The 26,176-nt window shown below is 37.4% G+C and overlaps 1 long non-coding RNA gene across 1 annotated transcript in view; it reads right to left on the bottom strand.

Moving 5' to 3' along the window:
- Positions 1-26,176, bottom strand: part of LOC136294612 (uncharacterized) — a 76,550-nt gene that overhangs the window by 7,856 nt on the left and 42,518 nt on the right. Inside the window, exon 2 of the long non-coding RNA XR_010722461.1 lies at positions 2,398-2,475. This is a non-coding gene — a long non-coding RNA (uncharacterized lncRNA). The remainder of the gene's footprint in view (positions 1-2,397; positions 2,476-26,176) is intronic.

The raw sequence follows: 26,176 nt of genomic DNA, 5'->3' as shown, positions 1-26,176 counted from the left end.
TGTTCTTTTCATTAACAACACTTCTTCAAGTTCTTTTGGGCTTATTTTAAAATTTGGTACTCCTAATATTCAGTTTTATTAACTGAATATCATTACTTACTGAATATCTTACTGCACAAATACTGAATACATACTTTGCTAGTTACGAAGTTATAGCTGCCTATTCCACAGATTCATTCCTAAAATATTATTTTCCTACAAAACAATTTGGCCAACAATTAACAAAATAATGGACTAGCAAAGATACTTCTTACATTGAGTCCTTAAAATCCAATGCTGTACTTCGTAATCTCTGTAAAGATTTCACAAACTTTTGAGAATATACCTCATGACTATTGCTGCACTTATCCATATAGACAGCTGGGAAAAAATCAACATAGAACAATTTGCAGATACAATTTTCAGCTAGACTGAAGCAGATTTGATTATAAAAGGTGGGGCTGAAGATATCCTATTTTTTTAAAATTCTCTTCTACTGTAAGGTACTTGAATGGCCATAAAATGTTTTCAATAAAGAAAAATCCATATATGCAAGGGTACCATTCTGGAAATGGATTTAGAATATTTAAAAAAGAACCAAATCCAACCGCATTTCATACCATGGAAGTAATAATAATAACAACAAGAACAGCAAGAATGTGTTATTACCTACATAAGCAATGGTGACCCACAAAAATAAAAATTTAGAATTTATCTTTCATCCATAGTTCACTTTTAACAAACAGAAATATCATTTGTTCATTTATAAATTGGAAAACAGAACACAGTGTCTGTCCATTATCCATCCGGATAAACTCATCTGGCTGAAACAACTGACAACAAGTAACACAAACAATACAAGAAAGATCCTGTGGAAGATGGGCAACTGCATGCTTAATTCTGTACAGGGATGCAATCCTACGTAGCAAGAGCTATACAATACAAGAATCTTTTACAGAATGGATTATTTTATTTCTAAAGCACCATAAGGAGTCTTGCATACCATCAGATATGATTAGTGATTATTCCACTAATTCTCATTGTCTACCAGTGCATATATACTGCTACACATTTATTAAAAGCTACATGTTTATAATTTATGTACATATTTTGTTGCAGAATGGCATTTTGCTGTGAACTGACTGCAGAACCAGGAGCCAAGGGCTTCTCTGTTCTAAACTTCATTCCAGTAACAGGTTCTTGAGTTTGCAGCCTTCAGCAAACCACTTCCTGCATTTGTAAAATGAAGATATAAAAACCTGCTTGCTTACCTAGAGAAGGATACTGGAAAACTATTTGGCCTTCAAAACCAAAAGCCAAGTCTGACAAATTGACAGTGAATTTGGCAAGGAAATATTGCACAGTGCACTGCAATCCCAGTGTTGCTTTCATACCCTATGGCATTCTCCCTGTCTGCTTTCCAGGCTGAGTTTGAGTATCTGTTTGACCTCCAAACCTGCAGATAGTTATGGCTGTTAAACAACAATCACAGAATTTGTCTCCCTGACTTTGGGAGGATTAATTAGATGCCTAAAGGTAAGGAATTAACCAAATGCTTATAGAATGAAGGCTTCATTTGGTGAAGGGCCAATTTTCCCAATTGATAATGTATAAATAAAAATCATGCCTAATTTGCTTCCATTACTAATGCTTTATATACTATATAATTGGAAGCAAATTAGCTATTTATTTTAAATTGTTTACATACAAATCTTATTTTCTTTAAGAGTAGAAATCAACGGCCATTTCTCTTCTAATTTGATGCTGCTGTCACAAAGACTAAGCATAAGGGGCTTCTTATTTTAAATTATTTCCCTATATAATGAAGTTAAACATTTGATAAAACACTACCCAACAGAAATATAAACAATTAAATAACAATCAAATATAATCTCATATTTTTTATTAATCTAGGGCAGTTTCATATTTGATACACATGCAAGAATTTTAAAGAACCTTTTTAAAAGTATTTTGAAGATACTGCTAGTATTCTCCATAAAAAATTATTAAAAAATGACTTATGTAACTGACAATAATATTAAATAATATATATAGTTAACATTACTTTTGTGAAACAGTCACCATATTCCTCAAAACAACCTGATCCTTTCTATTCAAATGGAAATTTAAAAAAATATAAATATAAATTAAAGACTGATTCTCTCAAAGATGACTCAGTGAAAAATAATGACTGATAGTTGAGTGTTAAGACCTTGTATTTGTGAAACATGACACAGGTCATCAGCAGAAGTCCACAGAAATCCAAGTTTTCACATCAAGGTTCAGAGTAGACTGATTTTCTTAAGCCTTTGGTTCTCTCTCAGCCTCACTCCTCAGCTGAACGTATGTGAATATCATTCTGGGTCTTCAGAAGTTAAAGGATAATTACCTGAGTGTTGAAGTAGTATGGGCACTTACCACAGTCAGCAAAAGCAAAACTGTTGATCGTGTGTCTTTCAGAGCTCTAGTTCCTGCAAGTACCATGACACCACATCCCTGTGGAAGGACACAGAACACATGAATAAAAAAGGCTTTTTGTGAGGTACACAGTGAAAACAAACCCCACCAAGGCAGATAAATTTTTCACTGCATAGATTATCAGACCAAAATATCACAAACAAATGGCCCAGATAGAACTTTCCAAGCTTTTGGGCAGAGGGAAAATAACATGATAAGCTACCTTCCCTGCCTTCCTGGATTTTTTTTAATGCCGGTATCTCCTGCATTTCATTCCTAACTATAGCTTCTTATGACTCGTGTCAATTCTTCTCACTTGTCCATGACAACTACATGTATCATAATCTGGAAAATAAAATCTAAAAAAAAAATATGTCCTTTGAGTCTAGAACACAAGCCCCTTTTCTTCAACTACTCTTGGAATAAGTTCCCTGACCTTGACTGAGCAGTAGGTGTTGTCAACTTCTTCTACCCTGTGATGACCGAACTTTGTCCAGGAGAAACAATTCCCTGTTAAGTCCTTACCACTCCTTCACAGAAGACATCAGTTTACATAGAAATTATTTGCAAAAATACGAATTACTTCATTTGCAGCCAAATTAGGAATAAAACAAAATATAGCAACTGTGAAATAGTTGCTCCTCTCCAACCATATAATGGTTGGATATATTAATGTACACGGTTTTCTCTCATTTGGGGGATTCATACCAGTCATAAGATTATTGATATTACATGCATTTTTCAAGACTCCCTAGAAATGGGGTTCATAATTTGAAAGATAATATAAAGAATTTCATCTGTTAATACACTCCACTCCTCAAAATGCAGCGGCATAAACACTACTGTCCAACATACTGCAAGTGGGAGGTAACACAGAATATTCTGCTTGACAGAAGTCAGGCAGCCTAAGGAACACTCTTCCATGCAGTTCTGGATCCAAGTAATTCCAACACTGTCTGTTTTCTAAGACTAGGTCCTTAATGGAAAAGCTGCTGCTAGCTATGTGTTCATTAGACTTGGAAATGGAGAGTCACTCTTCTAGCCTGGAGCCAGAAGGTGGGCTATCTTGGAGGCAGGGTTGATAGCTTTTGAATACCAGATGAAGTCTATATATACAAGACTGGTGTCAAATAACAAGAGCCTTAAGCAGCTGGATGACAGTGTGTGTGCACTATAGGCTGTTGTTAATTTACTAGCTAGAGATAATGATTCTATAAAATTAAAAATGAGTCAGTGGAAAACAGCCTGAGAGGCCATAGCCTGCAGATTTCAGGCCTCCTGGCAGACCTGCATTGTGGGGGATATGTTTTTATAGAATTATGAAAATTAAAATTGCATGTTAGAGAGAAAGAAAATGTAATTGTTTCTCTTACTAGCTATTTAAGCTATTCATAGTTCGGATTTGTAATTCACAAGTACATATTCAGTAAAATGGAATAAACTAGTCATAGAAACTCATAGACAAGATACACATGAGCAATGGCAAACAAATATAATATTAATGAATTTTCAAATGTGAAGATGTGGGGTTTATGTCTGGAACTATACTTTCATAATTTTAGCATGACCATGTACAAACTCCCTCCTTTTCACTCTTGCTCTGCACAGGACTTTTCATTGCTATTGGGTTATATTGGAAATAACTTTTCCTCTGCTTTTATCCTGGAAGGAAAATTTCATGTCATACTTCTTGCAAGACTGTCAGTAGATTTATGTATCATAACATAGATGAGGCTGTCTCATTGTTTCCTTGCTTCAAAAATAAGACCAGACATCAGATTCAATGTAAAGTTTTTGTGAAAGTCCGTTTTGAGAAAAAAGCAACTTTACTGCCAAAGGCAAAAAAGGGAACTGTAAAGAATCAGTACACAGGTCTTAGTATGGTTCCCATGCTACCATTTACTGGGAGGGATACCACTTCCTATGCTGTCCAGAACTTCCTGGGCCACTCAAGACCATCTAATCTCAAGAAAACAGTGAAAAATTCAAAACAACCTGCCATCCAGAGAGGCTGGATAGAGCTGCCTATATAGCCAAAACTGTTCTTGATCCCTACGCATGTTTATCAAAGGCCCTAAAACAATTTAACTCGCTGCCTGACAACCAAATTCCAACAGATGTGAAAAACATGCTGTAGGAAACACAGTTCTAACACCCAGACAATTCCTTTAATATTCTCATCTATGCAATGCAGTAACAATGCCTCCAATTTTTCATTACTTTTTGCCCTTACCATTGTTGGTGAATACATCCCTTTGGCTACCACTACCCCTAGAATCCCAGTTTAAGGACACAAAGAAACCACATCATAGTGACAAAGTCAGAAGAAACCAAACCTTGTGAGGGCTGTTCAGGGTTCACAGTTTTTAATCCACAAGCCCAGTGAGCTGATGTAGAAAGCCACCTACCCTGTTCCAACCCACCCTACACCAACTCAACACCACTGAGTCCAGCAGTGTTACTGATGGCTTACATGCATGTGAACAAGGGCAGAATTAAATATGACATATGTAAAGAGATGTTCTTCAAAGCTTAAAAAGAGATGAGAGGAAGGAAGGGGAAGAATATGCAGACAGTGAATTAGCTATCCTGCATAATATACTATAATCAAGGTCACATGTAAATATTTATGTATATAAATACATAATACTGCCCATGCAATATTGTGCCAATTCTTCTCAGACAGTGACAGAGACTTCTGCGCAGCAATGGACATTTTTTCAGCTTTAGAAAACTTTAATACAGAAGTGCCTACCATAGAGACTTTAGTCACGAACACAGCCAAGTATTACAGTGTAGCACCTCTCATTTCCACTTGAAGGTGAAAGGCTGACTTTACAAAAAAGTTTCTCTTTTTTCAGTCCTATGCAACACCACCTGTCTCATCAGCAGGACCACTCTAAAGGGATGGGCCTCAAGGCACCTCAGTCCCAAGATTCTCCATGCCTCATTCTTCATCCACGCTGCTAGTAATGTACCATCACTGGCACAGTTACACCTGAACACTCTGGTGCTGCCAAACACCTGGCTTTATTTTCCACTGTCCAAATGAAAAATAAGCATAATCTGCTATTTGAGGATACAGCAAATGAGGGAGTTCATGACAAATTGTGTTGGTTTATGCAGAATAGTGATAATAAGATACAAATGAGAATTTTTTGCTTAATGAATAATACTAATCACGTTTCAACAAATGCTGTGCCCTTCTAATTAGAGAGAATGCATAAAATCAGCTTAATTTATTTGTGACTAGTTATACATAGTTTAAATATTTACTAGAGATTTACTCTAACGTTTGAAATTATTTTAAACAGCTCTTGCAGTAAAAGCAGACCTAGTAATGTAAAAGAAGTTACAATTCTAACTTCTGCCCTCCCTTTTGTTATGTAGCGTGTGATGTATGCCCTCAGTTTCCAAGATGCAAGAGAAAGGATATTATTGATTTACATGCTAATTCTCCAACTGTTACTAATTTTCTTGATTCCTGCTTCCAAAGTTGCACTTCCAACATTCATCACTGTAGTACACTAGAGGGGCTGAGCATCTTTTTCAATAAATTACAGGAACTATGACTAATTATAGTGATATTAACTATGCAAAGTAATGTGTAACTTAAAATGGATACGTTTATCATTTCAAATTATGCTTTTGACTCTTGATGGCCTAATACATGGATGCTTTTCCTTTTTTAATTCAGATTATGAACTCTGCTATATTTTTTAAAAAATCTGTTTCACAGATACAGGCATACCTTGTGAATTTGATGAACGGAAACAAATCATTTGCATCCCATATAATGCCTAGTGGGTAGAGGACAAGATTAATACCAAGGGCAAGTAGGGCCAAATCCTGATTGTTATAGCAAAGCACTGAGGATTCAGCTTGAGCAGTGCCATCAGAAGGTACTTGGCCTACAGGATTTGCACCCTATTCTTTATGTCTCCCTAATGCTAGGAAGGTAATAGTGCAAGTTGCTTAGCTCATAATACCAGCAGCAGCAAGCAGTCAAAGCAAAAACAAGTGCAATTGACTTCCAACAGTTAGGAAAGTACTTTACAAAGGTTTAAACTATAGAGGTTTTAAAACAATGGCAGTGCAGTAGTACATGTGTAAGAACTCTGCATAGCAGCAGGACTTTCTAGCAGCACCATATTGTTGTAGTTCTCCTTCCAATGTGGAAGAAACACAGCATCTGTCTTCTCAGTCATTTTCACATTACCTAGTCTTTCATGGTAAAGATATATAGCTCTTAGTAAACAAATCAAATTGAGGAGCAACATCGATTGGTATGTTGCAGAGACATTGTCAGAGAAACTAAAGCAAAAGGACAGCGCCAAATTTCTCTACAGGATCTGCAGAAATTGACCACCAGAGATCCTTCCGTAGAGTTAGACTCTTATTTTCCACTATGTCAGAATAATCTAAGGGGTCTTCTTTAAGAAAAAAACACCCTTCCAGACATCTCCAGGGGTTTACCAGAGGAACATCTGGACTTGGGACCTCTGCCATTACTTTCTGCTTAGCCAACACATCCGCTTGCTCTGAGTTTCGGGATGGGTACCCTTGTGCTTGTATGATACAGTCCTTAAAATATGTCACCTTTCCTGGGCATGTTTCCACTTCAGAGTTCCATCATATGGGATCTGACCACTAGTTTTCTTAATCAAAGTTGACTGTCCTGAGGTCCAGAGACTCTTCACTTTGACACTCTCCTTCCTCATTTCTCTCAGTCTATTGAACTCCACTATATCATGGTCACTACAGCCATGGCTATCATTGATTACCACATCATCAACCAGATCTTTACTGTTAGTGGGCAGCAGCAGATCCAGCTGTGAATCACCACAGCTGGCCCTTCCATTATCCGAATCAAGAAGTTAACCCTGCCACCCTCTAGAAATCTTTTTGTCTCCCAACATCTGCCTTTTCATCAGATGTCAGTTCTTCGAAGGGTAAAGGAAGTGTAAACTGATGTTGTCTTAATTAAAATGCCTTCCAAAATTATACAAAATTACGGGTATTTCAGTTATACAGTTTTAGAACTCTGAAGTGGATCTTTTACATATATTTATAATGGCATTTTATGGTGGCTTGAGGACCTGAAGTGCTCATCTTCATCCCACTGGACAACAGGCAATAACTTATGCTATGGTATAATGAAAGATCATTAAAAAGCTTCAGCACAATTGCACAGCAGAATAAATCATGCCAGTACCTCATTCAAAGAACAACTGAAAACACAGGAAGTACTAGCAAAGAGCTTAGGGGTAAATATCGCCATTCTTTTATCTACAGAAGACCTGAAAAACTAGCACAATGTTTTGGAATAAAGCTGGAGAAGATTTGGAGAAGAGTTTGCTGAGTTATCATCACAGCTGAAGTTCTGATTTCTTGAAGTTGAGTAAGTACTGTCTAGTACTTCTAAGCTACTGTTACTAATATGTCCAGGTTTCCAGGTCTCCTTTCTTCTCACCTTTGCTGCTCTGGGAATAGCTGGGTCTGTCAGTTGGTGTTACCACCTGAACAACCCAAGTCTTTTCTCCTCAGCAGAAAATGAAGATTCTAGATGTGACCTGGACATCACCAATAGCATTGAAACATAAATCAACCCCATTTCAGTGATACCTCATGTAGCTGAGCTGTTTGACAGTTATCTCAGCTGAGCATGTGAGATGAACACTCACTGAAGACAATTTTGGCTCTCACAAAATATGTTGGTAACCAGAAATGAAACCTTACTCTCATAAGAAGAAATGGAATGCTCTTCCCAGAGGCCTTTAAGAAAGGCCTTTCCCTCTACACAACTTCCAGGAGAGTTCTTAACATTCCAACCGGCTTACAGTATCCCTGTGACTACGGCACCTGCTTCCTGCTTCATGTAGCCAGAATGTCGCCAGAAGGGACAGAACTGTCACTGAGGCTCCTCTGGCTTCTGAAGGGGTTGCTAGACCCAGCGGCATCAGTGATATCTGTGCTGCTTTGAGACCCTACTCCTATTTTCCATCCCTCATCTTCTACTATTCTCCAGCTTATCATGTAGTCTTAAGACTTGGCTTTAGTATGTCAGTCTGTCTTCTAGGGTGTTGACAGAACCAATGCCTGCACAAGCCGCACACCTCAGCTGATCCCTAAATGCTGGCCCAAGTCTAAAAGAATGGAAAGAGGATTTGCAAAACTTGGTCTTGAAAGTGTTTGAGTGTACTAATGTGCCCTCTTGAAACTACAAATACAGCAAAAGGTAGAACCACGGAATAATTTGTGTTGGAAATCACAGAAGGTCACCTCATACAACTCCTGCTCAAAGCAAGAGTCAAAAAGACAAGGCTCAGTCAAGATCTAAATATCCACAAAGAACCAGGGTAATTTGTTCCAGAGTGTGATCACTGTCATGGGGACAAAAATTTTAAAATCCTCATATTTAATGAAAAGGTTTTATATCCTAACTTTTATCTGCTGCCTCCCATCCTGCCACTGCATCTCCCCGAGAAGAATCTCTGTCTTTTTTAGATCCTCCCATGAGTTAGCTGTAGAATGCAATAAGATACCTCCATACCCTTCTCCTCTTAGAGATGAGCAAATCCAACACTCACCCTCTCCTTGAATGTAATGAGAACCAGAAGGCTTCATATGTACTGGTCCTGATTACTAAACAAAATTTAATTCAAAGAAGCTTTGGTGGAAGACAATTTCGGAGACTATTTAAAATCAAAATTGAAAATCACTTACTAGCATCATTTACAATTTTAAAGCACAGCTCACAGCTGTCCTAGTTATGTTCTTATCAATCTCTTCTGGACAAGTATTCTCAAGTCCTCTACCTCATCTAATGTTTTCTAATTCCCCTCTCAAGAAAATTTACTCTCAGGAAGTCATTGAGAGTTCACAATCTAATTAAACAAAAGCACTGTATGATAAAATTTACCACAGATGCATCAACCATGCTCTTTAAGTAGAGCTGAGATTCTCAAATTTGAAAATTCCTGATCAAAATCTAGGCCGCTTTAGAAACCTACAAACAGTATATCCAAAGCAAGAAATAATGAGGTTCTGTCCTTGTAAAGTCTTCTGGACCTTAAGACACTTCATTACCATTTTCACTCAGAAGAAATCCATAGTTTTAATCAACATGAAAGCAATGAAGAGTTTTTCTCCTATTCAGGACATTTTACATGGCTGATAATATGTATGCGCGTTGCTTAGGCATTTAACTCTCATAACTCTCACTTTTTACTTCTCAGGGAAATGTGACAATTTAAAGTTCATATTCACTGGACTACTATTAGGTGTAAAATTCCTCGCCACTATAAAATGACCCCTTTTTAAATAGTATCTCTATGTCATGTTCTAGGCTTTTAATACTGCTAAAGTATTAGTAAATTACTAATTACTAAAGAAATCACAAAAAAAAAAAAAATTTCAGCCTTGGCAATCAGATTCCCAGACCATGTTAGATGTGGTCCAGTGAAATTCTTTTGTTCTATACCCTCTTTCGGTAAGTCTTCATTTCAATTGTATTAGATGTAGATGTAAAGTTAAAAAAATTAAGACATTTATCTATAGATCTGTTCTGGTCTACTCTATGAGTCACAAAATTCTAAATATTGTGCCACTAACATTTTTCCCCCAGATATCCCATTTTGTAAGACATGCAAAGATACAGCAAGACTGCCCCCATATACACTCAACTAACAGCTGGAAATTTACAGCCTGCCCTCCTTTTCGGTACATATCAGTTTAGAGACAGAAGATTAACAAATGAATTTGCCCTGCAGAGTGGAAGAAAACCAAAACACTGCCACCATTTTAGTCCCTGTGGAGAAGCAAAATTCTTCTATCAGAGTAAGAATAGATGAAGAGGTGGAGGCACAGTATGACAGACTTCAGACATGATCCTTTAGGGTCCAGTTGCAAACAGGAGATTTAATGTTGAGTTCTTGAGGCTTCAAATTGAGAGCATGAATCTCAGGTGTGGAACTGGCCATGCAGAATAACCATCTTCTCTCATATTCACCACTACTATCCAAAACTACTAAGATCTTTCCTAATTTTTCTAAGTATTTTCTAAGCTCTTCCAATCACTGTGCAGCCAAGAATGAGCAAAGCTTCAGGCTGAGGGCAGGGGAAATGGGTGCTAAGGAGTCCTGCTTCTCCTTCTCTTCACTGTAAACTCCTGTAGATTGCCTATCCAACATAACCGATTAATCCCTCAAAAGCACTGAATGATTTCAAGGGTATTGATGCACAACGCTTACCAGTGCTTTTATTTTAAGCCTCAAAGATACACAAATTGATATTTAAAGAGTACTTCCTGGAGAATTTATAACATCCAAATCTCCCACATTGAGAACAATAAGGTTTCATGAAAGGAATGAAGAAATATAGCCATTTAAATTGTTCAACATAATTAAATTACTCCTAACTAGCTACTCCTGGATGAAAAATAGTACAGTTTCACAGACAAAATATTAGTTCCTCCTTAGACAGACTTTAAATAAGGCTTAAGTGGGATATCAATGACTGAAATATGCTCATGTTTCCTTAGCTTCTCCAGAGAGCATTTCCTCTGACTCTAAATAGTAGTCTAATGGTTTGACTCAACTGCATTCCTGAACCTCAAGAAAGTGGGGTCTCTTCTCCGACATCTTCTTTTCATCCGATATTAAGAGATGTTCAATAGCCTATAAATTCTTTCATTAGCCACTACAGGTCAGATTTTCAGAGGTACTGCATACCTGAACTCTGGCTTCAGAGGGAAGAGAGCATGCAGGACGACTGCATCTATGTACAGCCCAACATCTTCATCAATTATAGATTACACCGAAAGGCACCAAATCATCAGTATCAAGTGTCCTGCACACTTATATGAAAATCATCAGGCCTATTTTACAAAAGTTGATATGCTGAAGTGCAGCTGTGCCCAGTTACCTGGTCAAGTAAATTTCTTTGCTCTAAAGAGGTGGACTCAAAGAGCAGGGTTGATGCCAAAAGCTAAGGAGAAAAGCTGTGCAGAGAGTGCAGAACTACCAAGCAGTAGTTCTGGAATTCAAAGCAAGGGGAGGGATTAGCTCGATGCTGTGCATGTGAGGAACAGCAGAATTGGTGTACTAAGGAGATAAAGACAAGGATACAAATATTTCCTAGGCAGAGCACAACATTTTCTGGAGTAAACATTCTTTGAAAGCTCATGTAAGTTCCTATGAAGTTCCTTTCACAAGAAAACGCTTTAGATATTTCGTTGAATACACTAGTCACATCTAATATTACCCTGACTCTGGCTGAAATTTTGCTGAAATTCAACTTTCTGTAATATTTAGATATACATGGATCCTCTTCATTTCAATAAAGTGGTTCAATTTCTGCCTCCTTGAACCTCTCTCTGCAGTAGAATTCACTTAAAACCAACAAACTCATCAAGACTATCCTCTGTATGTAAAAGCAGATTTCTGGGAAAGCACAGGCTGAAGGCTACTGGTGAAATTGCCACTGGTTGACATGTAAGTCAACCCACAGTTCCAGGCTACCACAGGCAGACTGTTCCTAGTACTTCCATTGGTTTAAAGTCTGTCTATGCTCCCCTGCATGTCACTGTGTGGCTGCTGAACAAAAGCTCGCCTATGGCAAACCTGCTCTGCTTGCTCAGTGAGTTGCTGCTCACTTTTTAAAACTTACCTTCCCTTTTTATCCCAGCAGCATCCTTCAAATCACATTTCTACTTACCATTAATATCAACACTGACATAAAACTGTTCCCAAATGGTTGGCATCGGGTCCTGCCCTGTTATCTGAATTTCTCCTGCTATGGAATACACCTAAAAAGTACCTTCTTGATAGATGTAAACAATCTGAGTGGCCAGAGCTGCTCCTGCTCAGATGAGCTGGCATAACATCCCTGAATTCTATTCCACATCACTTACAACTTCAGTTTAATATATATCAATATCTGTGACTAAAGGGTACCTCAGTGAGAGGTATGAGAGGTATCACACCAGCAATGTGCATTCACAGCAGGGATTCCAGGATACTCCAGTCCAGTTGCTTACTGCTGCCGATCCCACTTAGCATGCTAATTCCAACTCCTACTAAACCAGCAGGAAGACAAGACCCTAACTTGTTACAATTCATTTCTGTATTGCTGAGGCCATTTCAGCTCACTGAGATGTTCATTCAGAGAAGTTTTCATTACTCTTTGGTTAATGTGGCAGTTAATGTCCTTGAGCTCCATGTTCCTGTGTCCATTTAAAAATGTGGGGGGAAATGGGTTGCCCTTATTTAGGATACAATCTCATAGTCAATCATTTGAAAAATCTTCATTTGCAATTGCTCAAGTGGAGAGTGAAACCATTTCCTGGATGATGCTGCTTGCCTTTCAGATTCCTCTCAGTATTAGAGGGGCTATGTTGACTCTGGATCAGTGTTCTTTAATAAAACAGCACAGCAGTAAACACCAAAAATAAGTGTTTCATGCTTAAGGTACTACACATTAGAAAAATGTAATGTTCTATCGATGTTTCTTGCTGTTTTATTGTTACCTGATATATGTTGGACTTTCAATTCTTTCTATGCCCTGAGCATTCATTACATTTACACATTTTACAGTTCTCTAGTAATTTTGCAATACATTTTCCTGAATCAGCTGATGACATTTAATGGAATGCTTAAGACACAACATAAAACCATAAATGCTTTTGCTTATTCTGGGGAAAAAAACTGTGCACGTAAATTGGTTTTCATATTAAAAACTATGGTGGTGTACCCAGCATTTTTGCTTCTGTTATACATATTAAAATATAACTAAATGCCTCTTATGCAATACTGCAGCATAAGTACAAATAACAAGCATTTGTACTTTACAAGCAAGCTATATGATTAAGGAGCTATTAATGAAGTGAAACAAAACCTCAGTGCTAGAATGTAATAGTCCATGAAATTCTTATGGAGAGAAAGAGAATCTGCAGTGAATAAATATTAACCTAAATGCAAGAGAAAACATAAAGCAAACAAAAAAAGAAAGCATTTTTAAAGCCAAATTTTTGGTTAAAACTGCTGACTACTTAAGGAAAGTCTATTTGCATACCACAGGGCTCCATCTGCTGTGGAAAATACAGGCTGCAAGAATGATTTAATATTTATTAAAAGTAGTGGCCGTTGTTAATTATAATTTGCACATTTACAAATCAGCACTGATAGCAATACAAATTATGAAATATAAGGGTGTTATGCCGGATACTGGGGAAAATAAGATGACAGACAAAGTTAATGGAGTATCCCTAACAACAGCTCTGTCAGAACACATCAGAGAACTAATCCAGTTACAAAGAGCCTGCAATGGAAAATCTATTTAAAATATTAAAATGCTGTTTGGTAAAAGCTTTCTCCTAGTGCATTTTACTTAAACAGTTGCTTATTGCTCATGGGTCATTAGCTGTACACCCAGATGCATTCTGCAAACTGCCGTTCAAAAGAACAGTAGAAATTAAATAAGAAATAGATTTCTGCAGCATTTTTCCTGAAATCTAGAATCATCTTACTGCAGGTTACAGACAGAAAATTAGTATCAGCTACTTCCAAGACAGGTGCTGTTACTGGTACAAGAACTAGACGTTTCCTTTCATTAAAAAAATAAAAAAGCAACATGCCATAGAGAACTTGACTAATATGAAAAATTTTCCATCCCTGGAACTCACTCGAAGTGGATTAAGAGACCAAAATGCAGAGAAAGTAATTCCAATACAGAAAACTTAGTTCTAATTTAAGATTTAACATTACTTTGATTTCAACACCGAAGCTATAAATAGACTCTTATTTAGTAAAACCACAGAAATTACTATTGATTGTTTTCATTAATCTCACTTTTCTCATCATCATGTAATACGGATTACAGATAGAAACCATAATGCTTTAATAGCAACTCTGCTCAGCGAGTCATTCATGCTGCTACTGATTTCTGTGTTTTCACATCAGGCAGGTGGTCTTTAATACAAACCATGAGGCAACCCTAACGCCATTTAATTCAACAGGTAGCTTAGTGTTTATGTCGCCTACTAGATGCATGGGAAAAGTATGAACAAGGCAAGAACCTGTAACATCCCCAGTATGCAGTTCATTGTAATACACAAGTTAATTGTGCCCCTATGGTTTGGACAAATCATATTCAGTCTGCAGAAAGAGATACAATAGCTCTCTCCCTAAAGTCCCACAGATTAGCAAGTACATATTAATCTGAAACTCTGGCCATGGGTTACTCTAGACTGATCTAGCAGTGTTTAGCTCACAAATTCTGCTGGAAAAATCAAGAGAACCACATTTAAGCTGCAGCTTCTTTTGTCCATGTATTGGATTTCTTTTTATTTCATGTCCACAAAAGGAAGGATGGGGAATTAGGCAATTAGATATGCTGATGGAAGTGGTCTGGGGGACCAAAACTCCTGTTACAGGGGCACAATACACCAGTTATGACAGAATCATGAACCGACAATTATCTTTCTGTTCCTTCTGGTGTTAGTGAATATTGCTTGTTCTCTGATCAGAAAAGCTGTATTTTGTTTTCACCTGGTTACTCATATCACTAGCTGGATAATTAAAGAGAATTATTATTTTGCTGGAGTGCAATTTAAGACATGCTTAGATGTATTAATTTGAGTTAAACAGTGTCAATTTCTCTCCAAAAAATGTTATTCTTGAGCACCAAATGAAAGGCAGCATTTCAATGCTAAAAACCATACCTTCTGGTGCAGAATCTGCCCATTTGAACCTACTCAATTCCTCCCCTTAGTAGTGGTTTCAATAATGAAATCATTCTTACACATCTATGCCTGCAAAGAGGAAAAATAGACTTTGCTATTTTTGACTCAGAGTCTCTATTTATTGTGCAATCAGAAAGTTGATTATAATATTATCTAAATTAATGCCCAACAATTGCATAATGTACTCATGTTTGGATTTTTTACCAAACTATTTCTTTGTGCTTTTGGGGCTCTATAAGATTCACCAGACCTTTTACAAGATGTGTGATGATGGGGAAGATTATCCAGACTTTTATGCAGCCTGTTCTACAGCAAGATGCCAAGATCTCATTTGACCACTGATGTCCTAGTCTATAGCAGTTGAGGGCAATCTCTGCTTTTTGTTAGGCAATAATTCCACTTCACAAAGAAAAGTTGTCGCAAGACACAGTAATGATGGCTGGAAGTTCCTCTCTTTCACAAAACACAAAAATCTCTGATTAGCCGAAGAACTAAGAAATGATAAAATAACAATAAAATGGTTCAAGCAGAGAAAGCAATTCTGGTTTTATGAAAACCAGACCAAAATAACATCACTTCCAGATATTTTTAATTCTTTTTGTGTCATGCCAGCAATGTAAAGACTATCTTAATCCATGGCTGAAAATGCCCTTGTCACCAGCCGCTCCTCAGATCCCTACAATACCTAGATCCCCTGATCTCAGTGTGTGAGTACTATGCAGAACAGGCCAAAGAAGAAACAGAGCAAGAATATGAAATATCTCTTCGGCATGGTTAGTGGAGCAGTTCTTCAGCAGCTGTTACTCAATTTAGTGCTGTTATCTCTATTTATACTAGAAACTGCTTTTTCCTTCAGCAATCTCTAGGGTCAAGACATCAGAAAAGCACAGAAGGATCACCCATTGTTTTGTCATTGTTTGAAGAGTTGATCTGGTAAGCACATAAAATTCCATCCTAAATCATAAAAAACCCCCATAAATTATTTACTAACCCATCATTATTCCATATACACTGAGGACCAAACAGAGCAGTGTACAATATTCTGTAGGGGTGGAGAAACAAGAAAATTAAACTTCCTACAGGTAACAAGAACCAGCACAGCCTGTGTTGTTCATCCTGGCCCAATGAGTCTATGTCATTTTAACATGTACATGCTCATTTATTATGTCACGGGCCAGATCAAACAGCCACCCAAATTGCAATTTCCAGAGCTGAAATAACATATAACTCCCATTTATTTTTCAGAAATCTCTTGTAGTAATAATTTTCACTCTGGGTCAAATGTACACTTAGCAAAACACATCTAACAAATTTATGGGTTTTCCTCCCAAGTCAGCAAAGCATTTTCACACAATAGCCCATAATGAGTATAAAGAACCTGCTCTATTTACTAGGCATTGTAATTTCTTGCTCAGAAAATGTGAAAATAGAAACACACATAGTAAATTTCCTCCCCTACTTGGTCCCTTGATAACAGCACAAAAGGAATAAATGATTGCACGGATGGCAAAGATGCCCCCTTTTGCATAATTACTGGCCAGGATAATGAAAGGTTCTGTGACACAGACACCACTATTCCCTAGTCCTGTAGGTCAGCTTTTCCTGAAAGGTACCTAAAGCTCTAGATTTTCCTAGGTTCCTAAAGCTCTAGTTCCATCAAGCACATTTTGTTGTAAAGAGTAAATCAAGTAGTCAGAATGGTCCTTTCTGAAGATCGACAGTTTCCTGCAGAATGACAGGCAATCCGCTCCATGGAAATTCATAGCAATGTGGCATCCCACACACATCATAACTCACACAGTCCTTGCTACTAATTATATTTGGGATCTCAAAAAATCCTGGAGCTGGGAAAGTGCAAGAAGTGGACAGCAGTAAGTTAGAGAAAAAGTTGGGCTTGAACAGTGGCAGAAATTTACTTGGATGTTGGATTTGAATGCTTCCCACGGGCCACAGAGCAGTTTAGGGGAGCCTAAGTTAGGCTGAAGTTCAGCTGGTAGTCACTCCAGATTAGATCTGAATGGTGTTCTAAAGGTAAAAAAGCTCATAAACCCCACTCAGTACTATGCCATCTGGACCTATGATAACTCAGTTACAATGGTCTCCTGAGTAGCAAATGTTTTCTCTGGATTTCTTGCTTTGAAGTTTCCCAATATAATGTTTCGAATCTTTGCAATAGAATCCAAGGTGAAATTTTGAGTTACAACACAATATACTTTGGGATGCAAAGGAAAAAATAAAGTTGCATTCACAGAATGTTTTAAACTTGCAGTTTGTGGAGGAAAGACTGACCTGGACTCATTATTTCACTGCAGCCTCCCAAGGAGAGAGACACAAGGGGCAGAAGAGAATCTTCCATTCATGAAGTACCAAGTTAAACCCAGAGCTTTTAGTGTGTTCTACATTAGACATGATTACAAACTGAGTTTGAAGCCATTCCCCCTTGTCCTATCACTACAAGCCCTTGTAAAAAGCCCCTCTCCAGCTCTCTTGTAGGCCCTCTTTGGGTACTGGAAGGGGCTGTGAGCTGCCCCAAGAGCCTTCTCCAGGCTAAAAAAACCCAACTCCCTCAGCCTATCTCATACAGAAGGTGCTCCAGGCACCTTCTTGATTTTGGAGAAGTTCTGTACCAATTTGCAAAAAGTATATAAATAAAAGTACCTGACAGATAATGTCTTAACTAGGCACAGGCACATCTGGCAGTGGAAAATACAGCAAAAAGGAACATATCCAACTGGAAAAAAAATCAGAATACACAGCATCATAAACATAAAAGTATGGCTGCTGAAAGTGTGTCTTTTTATTACTGTCAGTGAGTCTCTTCTACATGCTTATTGATACCTCCACCTCTCATACTGCTGCCATATAATGCTAGCCATGACATTCATCCATGTTGTTTACTCGTGGCATCCTTCTCTTCCTAATGGGTCTCTTCTCTTTATTTAGATCCAACATAAAACAATCATTTCAAGTTTGTTTTTAAAGAGGAAAACAATTTCCCCAAACTGAATCAATTAAACAACTAATGTAGGTGTCTAGATTAGTGCTTTAGGCTTTTTATCTAGTCACACATACAGAACATACAGAGGCACTAAAGAGCTCTGAGTAACCCCCTTGAAATTCCACTAAAATGTTGCTATGCCCATAAGTCTGTCACACCACACACCTAGACCTAGATCCCTAAACAGAGTTTGAAACGATGGAGTGAGATTTTCACCAGCATTGACCTAACCTTACTGCAATTTAAGTCATAGGAATTTTACCATTAACTTAAATGTGACCATTTAAGGCAATGCTAAGTGCTTCTGAAAATCCAGTCTGTAATCTTCTTTAAATTGATGGCTAGGCAAACTGGACCAAAAAAAGAGTAGCTTTACAATCATTACTTATTTTTAAATCTATACATCAGCCACATGTGAACATGATATAGTCCGTGCACATGTAAGAATAAATGCATGCATACATATAAATGAACTGAATTTTTGTGTTGACAGATTATTTGCCAAGTTAAAGCCAAATGTGATTTGAAATTACCACGATATTACACTGAATAAAGAGGATTTATAATGGAAATACTAAAAGAACCTCTGTAATAGTGATCCTGCCAGGCACTTCTATAACAACATATATTTCATTCTTTTCAGTTTGTGCTGTTTTTCTCCTTTCTCTGAATGTTTGAGAACAGTAAGTGAAATGTTAATTTTTTAAAGTCAGAACCATCTAGCTAAACCATCCAAATCGTTTTTGTATACAGAGATTTTACTTGTAATCTTTCTCTGCAAGCTGCTTTGTTAAATCCTAATGACAACTTTTATGCATAATGCATAAAATAAACTTTACCAATGTTTAACACACTTTTATAAACATGTAAAACCCCTTCATAAGTGAGATGACACACTGCAGGGCATGCAGTTGCAGTACACTGGGAAACCACAGTTCCTAGATGACTGAAGGCATCTGCTCCATGCCATTAATTTCTCAACATCCAACACATGTAGTTATCTTAGAACAGCGGTGCCTCATATTCTGCACTTTTTTTATTAATAGACAAGTACATTTTACAGCATGTATAATAAGTGTGCTGTGCACATCTACAATCCTTTTCCTTTTATTCTGGGAACATTTGTATATTTTCTCAAGTAATGGGGAGAGAGGAAGACAGCAAGAGAGCTTCTTACTTTATCAAAACACTTTATTTTAGCAAATAAGTGTCTATAAAAAATATATGCTAACAAGGAATCACTCAAAAATGGATGGTATAAATCTTCCTTATGCAAGAGGCAAAGAAATCAGAATAATAACAATGTATCACTAGTCTGTGTCACTGAAATGATTTGTTTTACTCCTTTAATCTTTACCATATCTAAACTGACTATAATAAATGAATAATTACTCCGAATGAAGTGGAGTTAATTGAAAATCTGCTTGAAGTATAAAACCAAGAAATCATAACAACAAATACAAGGTTTAGCCAGTGTTTAGGAACTTGTCTTTGTCAATAAGTTTTAAGGTTCAGTGTAAATGATACTGTTTACCATCGTACATCATCTAACATTACTTCAGAAAGTCATGAATTATTTCAGACTTCCATGAATATTAACAGCCTTTAGAGTCATGGTATTTCATCAGCATACACCCAAGTATTAAAGTCTTATGGGGTTTGACTTTTCAAAATGAAAGCAATTTAACTCAAGTTTATTTTATTCTCAAAACCTGATTTCTAAATCCAGAGAGGTGTATACTTTCATGCATGTGAAGCTCGGGCTTTCTTCAAATGCCAAAGGTATGTCACCTAACATAGGGACAGGCTGATTGGCAAAGCACACATCTGGACATGCACTTCCTATTGTGTGTCCAAAATAATTGGAACCCTGAGAGGGGCATACACTGGCAAGGGGAAGACAAAATTTGGTGGTTGTTTCCTGCTTAAAAACACAACAAAACCAGACCCCAGACCTTCCTTGGAAAATGTACAGTTACATACTAACCAAGTGGCCAAAACAAAAAGAAATATTGTTTGCAAGAAAGTCACTGCTAAAAGATAAACCATTCATTCTACTGACCAACAGAAATTACTGGTTCCATCATCTGCTAAAAACTTTATGTCCAGAATTTTCAATGAAGCTGACCAGCTTGGGCTTCTCGAAATCAAACACTAATAATAAAGGCTTACAAGAGAGCAAATGCACTCACCCAGTTCTGTCTCCATCGAATCTGACCTGCAGATTGCTTGTTTCACCCCTACAACTGTTGTAATAAATCTGACTAGGGCTGAGATTAAAAGAAACATGATGCATAAAGTATCTTCAACACAGAATACATGAGAAGAAAAGCTGCCACTTTTCCCATAAACACTCTTGTTCTGTATCACTTTATTCATAATGCAAATCAGAAGCACCAGATTTGAAATTAGGTTACCACAGCAGAGGGCAATACGGCTCTCAGGCAATCACGTATGTCCTTGGCAAACTGCAGCATATAAACAATTACTGCACAACAAAGTCACTGTGTTGGCTGCAAAACAGGTTCTCTATAATCAATAACTTCACTCATGTAAAAGAAGGATCATATTTCAAGTGTTGCTGTTATACCACTGTCCTCTAGTACAGTGAACTCGCTATTTACATAATACTCCAAATATATACATATATATTTACTGTATAGGTTATAATCAGCTTGTGCAAATGTTATAGCAACTATTCCATTAAACAAATCTGAGATAATATAACAAGCTAGAAAACATAGCAGTGCCAAAAGTTCTTGCTGACAGTCATCCCAGGCAGATGCTGATTTTTACCCTGTGAAGGCTTTCCTTCCTACAGGTCATATTTTCATCATGTCTCTCATGGTAGCCTCTTAGTTCTGGAGCACAGGCATCCCAGATTTTGAGTATGTTCGCACACAGGAAATATCTGTTACTGTGAGACAGATGCCTGACAGATATGCAGAAAGCTTCTTTGGAAAATACACACTTTACAAAATTTTGAATAGTCAGAATGTGCATCCTGGAAAAAGAACCAGTGAAGTGTGTATAAATTCAGCCTAAGCAGACCAAACCTAACTAAGACTGGCAAGCTACAAATACTGTCAATCCTATCTCTGTACATGAAGTGAGAAGGGGAATGGCTGAGGCAGCAAGGATACCTTATTCCATTAGCCAGAGAACACTTTTTCCCTCACTAAAATCCAGAATTTGGGCACAGTCCTCTGGCCTAACTTGCATCCAGATGACACAGGAAGGGAGATACACGTTCTGCAAAATACTTGCAGATGGCAGAATGAGGAAGAAATCCAAGACTCTCACGTTCAAACCCAGGTTTGTGGAGGAAGTTCTAGCTTCTCACAGTAAGACTACCTGTTGTTCTTTGGCCTCAAAACACATTCTATTCCTTGTTGCTCTGACATGTCCATGCTACTCCTGCACTCTCTTTCATAACATCCATCCTCTTCAGTTCAAATCTCATTTCCACTGCAATAGGTTTCTTTTTTTCCTCCTCACCTGTTTCTCATGCTTTCCAGTAATGAGTTCAGCATATTTTTCTGCTTTTCTCCATGTTCTGTTAGATTGTCCCAGCAGAAATTTCCTGTGCTCAGCATCACAGCTGTGATGTGGGGACAATCCTATTCAGCATCCCTAAAGGCCTGTACCATGGCATACTCAGTGCAAATGAATTCTTCAAGAAATGTAAATAGCAAAAATAGAAACATATTTAGGACAAATTTCCACACCAGCATAACCCTGAAAAAATCCTACATCCATGACACAAAAACAACTTTTCAAGAAGTAAGAATATTTGTCAAGCAGACAGAGAAATGGTTTCCTCATAACCTTGAAAATTACCTAAGTGTTAGAGCCTAGTCATCAAACATACTGTGCTTGGGACAGATGCCTGACATGGAAAACACCAGCTAAGATAGGGAAGTTTGGTAGAGTTAGAAACTATTAATTCAGCAATAGCAAGAAATGACCATTAACAGTGGAATATTTCTAAACTCTGCTGGTTGTGACAAGAAACATGATGAGAGTCACACATAAGGGTGTGAATCTCAATTGGCGCTTTCAGCTGGCGGCAGGGACTCAGCACCTGTAACTAGAAAAGAACGAAGACCTTGCAATCTAAAGTGGTCAGACAATGAAGAATATGTTTTGTGTGGCACTGGATAGGGAGCCCTGAATCTCAAAATGCATGTACTGAGACAGTGTGAGCTACAGAACCATGCAGGGCTGGCTACAGAGTGTGAAAGTTTTGGCCAGACATGAATGTGGAAAACTCATGCTTGGTCATCCATTAGAAATGGATATTACCAAGGGAAACCTGGTCCTCTGACTGTGGGCCCCTGCAGTTTGAGGTCTAGGCAGGCGGACTCTTTATCTGACAACCAACTTCTGCCTGGCTAACATTTGAAAATGGGAAGATTTTTACTTCAGGAATTGCTTTCTATTATCAGATATTCACTGAAAAATTGCATTGAAAGAATATTTTCAAGAAGATAATTGAAGGAAGATGTTCCTTTAATATTCAGAGTAAAGGGTAACATAATTAAAACTAGATATTAAAAATACTGTAAAAATTCCTTTTAAAAAACCCCAAACAAACAAAAATATAAGAATTGAAAGTTAAAATCCCTGCCCAGAAATTCACACCTCCTCATCTCTCAGGAGAATAAATGTAGAACTACCAGTGTAAAAGAGGTGTAAGCAGACATAAAATCTATTCTTCTGAGTTTCGTTTTCTTGACAAAGTGTAGCATGTCATCATGAGACTCTTATTCTGAGAATTGGTAAGGCCTACTAGAACTCTGTGGAAATGATCCCTAAAAAAAAAAATCTTCCTAAAACAAGGAATTCTCTCAATTAAATTGTTATTGCATGAGTAGACATACAGTAAACATTCAGCTCATTGTAGTTGAGAACATCATACATATGGACTAAGATATGCCTTTTAGAAATCATTTCTAAAATTAGTAAAGAAGGAAAAGATTATTTCTTCTGAAATAATTTTATTTTTCACAAGAAAACAGAAACATATCTATCAGAAGAAGGATTATAACAAAGCAGCTGGAACACTTGAACCCCTGTGATATATTGCACATTTTAATCATGTTTGATACCACACTCTTTATATGGATATCAATTACACTAATGATTCTTACATAATACCCCTGGGTGCCTAAGGGATGTGTATTGTCACCTCCCTTTTGTCATAAAAATAGAGAGTAGTTCCATATCCACACTAAAGTAGTTTCTTTCATTTTTATATAATGAATGAGTAGCACTGTAAAAAAAGACATTTTTTCCCATATTAGTTTAGCAAACAGAAGAGATTTCACATATGACAGTGCTAAATATACTCTTAAGCTGCTAATAAAGACAAAGCCTGAGGGGAAAAATTCTAATGATGAGCAATGCCAGAAGTTTTTATTTCTGGATCTAAAGTAAAAATGTTTCACTTAGGTATAGTCTTAGAGGCATCATGGAAGAAATCAGATTTTCCAATAATTTTTATCTCTAATAAAATCACTGGAATTAATTTGAGCATCGTTGCAGCACTGAAAAAATGCTTTTAAAGGTACTATTACTTGCATAACTTGTCTGTGTGCACTTTATTGCATACTGAAAACTGAGAGGTTTCATCTGTAAATGAGCTACACTTTCCCAAGCAACAGCCTAGAAAACACTACAGACTCCACAATTCAATATAGAGAGCTGGCAGGACCCAAGACTTATTCTCAGGAAAAGAATCAGAGAATCAGATGAAAGAGGAAACCAGTTCCATCATGGTTTTATGAATTTTAAAACAGCACTTCAGCATTTTCTCTCTCTGAGCTGGTCCTACTTTAAATGCCTGCAAAAATAAAGTATCTCCTGCCTAAAAGTTTTCCTAATGCTCACATGGGGAACACCAGTGGGCAATGACATTATAGTGGCTGTGAGTGTACGTGGACAAAGAAGTGTGGCCTCACTAACACAGTTCTCTACCCAGATTAAACTATCACCATGTGTTTTCCTCATCAGGCCTCTGGCTTCTCTGAAAGCCTAAATAATAGCACGGCAATTAAATTTATCCCAACTTTTTCCTTAAGTTCAGCTGCTTATGAAATTTTTATAATTTTTCTTTATCCCAAGCTTAAAGCCCTGTAATGTATCTCTCAGTGATAATTAAATGCCAATACCGTGAGTTGGCAGGAATTTCATGGCATTTGTACAAAGGGGAGCCTGGTAACAGGGTAGCTCTCCAGAACCATACATTGCTGTGTGATGCTGTGGAATTTGCTGTCCTTCTGCAGCCCTATCATTTGAAGAGTTTTTTAATCATCCATAAAAACTAAAGAAACCTCATAGGAACCTGAATATGGCAAAGCAATTTGTATTCGTGCATGTTTTCTCAATCTTACTTTTGACCTTCTGAGATAATGTATAAAACTACATGTTGGATTGCTTCAGACGATTTTTTTTTCATTTCTAATTATTTAAAACTGATTTTGATTCAGCTATGAAAGCTGATGTGCCTTTCCCATTTTGAAGAAAAAAAGTAAAACTTTAGGATATTTAAATAATAAAAAGTGGCAACTGCATATGCATAGCAAGTAACTACCTCTCCCAGGTCCTTCAGGAAAATTGTGTTTAGTAGAGTACTTGTGATAAATTATGTATTTATTGTAACAGGGTCAGAAGCTGTTACAATTTACTGTGCTTGGTCAAAAATTCACTTTATAAAAAGTACTTCAGTGTCTCAACATACATTTAAATGAGAACTTGGATGCACCAAACACATTGATTTTCATGGGAGGCAAGTTAAACATCTGAGGTCAAATTTTGCTGTGACTTACATTGGTATAAAAACCCCAAAGCATAGTCATTCTACCAATTTCCATATACTTTGGTCTTTCCTCACAGACAAAAATATAAAAAAGTAATCTGGAAGTTGGCACGTATCTTTCAAGCACAGGTTATGTGCACACCGTGCAGCTGCTGTGCTAACGAACAATGCAGGAGAATGGCTTCTAACAAAGCAAATGGCTGAAAGCTGAGTGGCAAAAAGGGAAACACTGGGTTTGCACCTTAGAGAGCTGAATTTTAAAAGTTGTGATTCGTGCATCTGAACATATATTATGTGACTAAAAAAATCAGTTCTCAATGATAATTCTTTAATTTTTATAAACTTGATACACTTTTAGTTCATCCTGCTGCCACCAATAACAGCTACTGGAATTATTTTCATTAAGATTTTTTGGAGGTGTCCATAAGAAACTTCAACAATGTCACTGCTATAGCAAACTTTACAACTGGGAGAAAGAGGAAGTTCTTAATCCACAGAACTTTTCCATTTCACTGTATATTTTGCCGAGGTTTTGCATAATTATAAACTTCTGGAAAAAGAAAGTGTCCTGTCTCTGCTGAGCAGTCAGCAATTACAGAATGTCAAAACATGATGTGCAGACCAGCACTGTTTGTAATCTATAGCTGAGTCTGTGCCCAGTCAAAGAAACTGAAAAACTGTCCTTGATGTATTGGAGCCCCAGTGCCAGGCAGCCTGGATGGAGAAAAGAGAAAGATGCCTTGCATCACTTTGTGTTACCCGTCTGACCCAGCTCACAGTTCAAGTAAATTGTGCCAGGAAAGCAGGCTTTTCCTACCAAGTAGTCATTGAGACCTAACATTCATCACATTTCAAGAACAAAAGTTCAGGTTTCAAATTCTTGTCAGGGCCCAGGGTAATTGTTGGAGATCCACATAACCATAGAAATGTGCTTCTCTTTTTCCACCAAGAAGATATTAAAAAGCTTCTGTCTATGATTGCTACCCATGGAATGCATTGAGTGAGACAGAAACCAGGCAAAGAAATTAGCAGGTGATCATGTAATTAAAGGCTCTGCCATAGTGAATATGCAAACAGAGGCAAGCAATAAGTATCAGAGGCAACCTACAGTCCGACGTTTCCTAATTTACAAATGCTTGCCTGCAGACTCAGTACTGCAGCATGACTACACTGCTTTCAC

This window comes from Chamaea fasciata, unplaced genomic scaffold, assembly GCF_029207755.1.
Source record: "Chamaea fasciata isolate MVZ Bird 193981 ecotype frontalis unplaced genomic scaffold, bChaFas1.0.hap1 SCAF_10, whole genome shotgun sequence".
NCBI classification, from domain to species: Eukaryota; Metazoa; Chordata; class Aves; order Passeriformes; family Sylviidae; genus Chamaea; species Chamaea fasciata.
This window is presented reverse-complemented; position numbering and strand designations above follow the sequence as displayed.